This window comes from Lepidochelys olivacea (assembly GCF_965140295.1).
Source record: "Lepidochelys olivacea isolate rLepOli2 genome assembly, chromosome: 5".
Taxonomy (NCBI): Eukaryota; Metazoa; Chordata; order Testudines; family Cheloniidae; genus Lepidochelys; species Lepidochelys olivacea.
Window position 1 is genome coordinate 44,410,659 of NC_140415.1, and position 3,123 is coordinate 44,413,781.

General features: G+C 44.0%; 1 long non-coding RNA gene across 1 annotated transcript; it reads right to left on the reverse strand.

Annotated features, from left to right (window-relative positions):
* Window positions 1-751: 751 nt before the first annotated feature.
* LOC311520309 lies at window positions 752-2,028 on the reverse strand. Its single transcript, XR_014711550.1, has 3 exons — window positions 1,581-2,028; window positions 1,189-1,273; window positions 752-1,063 (listed from the first exon to the last, which is right to left on the reverse strand). It is a non-coding gene; the product is annotated as an uncharacterized lncRNA (long non-coding RNA).
* Between the last annotated feature and the right edge of the window lie 1,095 nt (window positions 2,029-3,123).

Here is a 3,123-nt window from a genome sequence, read left to right on the forward strand (position 1 = left end):
AACTACCCATGTCCCCTCTGCTCTGCCCACAGTATTTACTCAGCAACAGCCTTAAGAGCTGCTACAAGTAGGGGGAGGGGAGCTGTGGTGAGTGCCTGCACATGGGAGCTGGCAGGAGGGGGTTTTGGGTGTACCCCAGGAAGAGTGTCTGAGGGCACTGCTGCCAGACAATCAGCACCTAGTTAGTTAGCTGCCAAGACATTTGCCCAGGGATGTAACTTATTACAGGCAGCTGTCATGTTCTGGGGTACAAGCCGGATCAGTAAAGAGTTGTGTCACCTCTTACCCGTAGCCCTTTAGTGCCTTAAAGGCTTTGCTATTGTAGCTCTCTGACAGGCTACTCACAGTCAGCAACAAGCATGCACCCTAGGTCTATGTATTGAGCAGCCATGATCGAATGCTTTGGATCCAGGAACCTGGCTGCAATATCACAGACTTCCACTGGTCTCCAGCAGCCTTGGTTAACAACTGGTAAGGTGACATCAAACTTTCCCCAGCCCCAAATTTCCCCCAGAATGTGTCTTCTGAAATATCCAGCTCTTCCCTGGAAGAAAGAGGAATGTTATGGTTTGTTGCTTCTTTAAAGAGTCAGTATTCACAGTTTACTGGAAACTGGAATTTCCAATCAGTTCAGGCCAAACAGCACTAGAATGGTTTAAGTTAAAAATAAAACAAGTTTATTTAATTCTGAAAATTCAGATTTTAAATTGATACAAGTATAAGGATTAAAGTCAAAAATGGTTGAGAGAAACAAAGATAAAATGCTTTCTAGGGACTACAATTTAACAAGGTAGACTTGGTTCAGGGTACTGATTTCATCAAGATGACTGACCAAACTCCTAGTCAGGATCTCTCCCCTAAAATCAAAGGCCTGGTACCTTTGTCTTCTTAGGTAGAAGATAGATAACTTGGAACTTGTACCCATCTCTTTAATAGTCTATTGAATCATTGAAACGGATGCTTCTGAAGGATACTACCAGTCTATTTCCAGCTGTGAGGTAAGGAAAATGGAGTCTATCTTGAAGGACTTGTCCCGCTGCTTCTTCTCCCACCGGCACTGTGCCTGCCAAAATATAATCTTTTTAGTTCCCGTGCCCTCCAATACAACTGAACATGTGATTGACAATCTCCTCCCCACTGTGATTGTGTGAGGTTTACCTCTAACCCTTGTTTGTGATATATAAGTACCTTATTGTCTTTCAAAGTACTTTGGAAGTAACTCCCAGGTGAGAAACCACACTCCTCTGTCTCAGGTAGGGTAATTCCTGGTTGGCTGGCAAACACATTTTAAGAATTATAAGTTTCAGTTTATGTCTATAATTCTGCATCAAATGCTTGTACCTACATAATAACCAGTGAGTTATAAACTTTTCACTCATACATAACATGATACTTCAAAGATATAGTTCATGACAATAAAGAATCAGGGTACACTTAAACTGCTTAAGCCAGCTGAAATTGGTTAGCAGATATCAGGGGCCTCTTGCCCTCAGGCTGTTCTTAATGTGACAGTAGCCCTAGTTACTAATGAACCCTCAACTTCATTCTAGGAAAATACTTGTGTCACAGGGTCCACTCACCATTAGGTGCACCTCCTCCTGGCTGCTCTGGGGATTAGCTTCACTTACATCCAATGCCCCCTGCTGTCACTCATTCACACATCTTGCCCTTATCTCTTTCTGTCTCTCTACAACTCATTGTGCTCTGTCTTCGTGACTTTGCCTTCTGGCCAAGTCACTGTATGTTTCCCCCTTCCAGGGGACCAAAGTCCCACTAGATGATTTTCCTAGGCAGTCTTCTGCTTCACTAACTGATCTGTGCAGCCTCTCCAGTAGCTAGTAAAGGAAACTGGGCCTACCCAGTACTCCAAGTTCCAGCCCAGGGGCCCTACAACCAGCAGCCAAGGGCTGCACTATCCCAAACCTTGCTACTATTTCCCTAGGCTGCTCTTACTATACCTCTATCAGACCCTTTCTTCAGGACTAGGATTTCTCTTCTCCCCTGGGTTTCCCTTTTTCCCTCTCTAAGACTAGAGAGTGACTGCAGGCTTCCACACTGCAGCCCCTTTCTGCTGCCAACTTCCTGGCTTTATCTTTCTCAGCTGGGCTTTACTGCCAATCAGGGGTTGCTTATCCAGTCTAATTCCCCCAGGTGTAGCCTATCAAGTTAATTCTCCACCTCCCCGCCCCACAGCCTCATTAATCCATTCAAGGCTGGTGTGGGGTGAACACACCATCACAACTTGATAGAAAGAATTTTTATAGTCTGATGAGGAGGGAAGTTCTGCTATCCTGCTGGATTTAGTAAGTAATCCAAACCCTACTTAAGATCACACATTTTCATTTATGGACTGGCAACTGTAATCAGCAAAATTACCAAACTGTCATTTAAGAAACTCAAAGAGAAGTCAGAGTAATCACACTGCAATTGAAAAGTTAAAGGTAATTCCAAACCTGTCTGCTGAGTGCTAATTCCTTGCCAGACAACCACAAATCAGCAGGAGAAAGTGCTTGTTTCATGAAAAAGCAATGCCATGTTTAGCAAGTAGTGTGTGACAGCTGGTGTTGGGCATAGCAGTTCATAAGCAGGAGAGAAAGAGAAGAAAGGATATGTATTATCATCTGTATTGCCATAATGCCTGAGAGCCCTAGTCATGGACCAGGACCCCATTGTGCTAGTCACTATATTAAGAGAACAAGATGGCCTCTTCCCCGAAGAGTTTACAATCTAATGTGGCATAATTGCCAGAGACTGCAATTGCTTTTGAACTGTTCCATCAGACCAGGACCTATGTTATGCTGAAGGTGGACTTCAGAGGGCCAAACTCATCTTTGTTGTAATGTCATTGAAATAACTGAATTTGGCCCAGCGTGTTTAGAATCATCGTTCTTGGTTGCCCAGCAGCTGTCCTGCTGTATGATGCATCTGACTGTAAAACACAGCAGACTGCTGATGTGGGGCACTGCATTCAACAGACCCTTCCTGATGCAAAAGCTGTTAGATAATTCACTGGCTTAATGCTCAATCATCACCATCAGAAGAACTGCTGCTGCAGGATCCTGCACATTTCCAATGCTGAGTCACAAAAAGAAAATGTAGCACCAACAGACACAATAAGTTGGG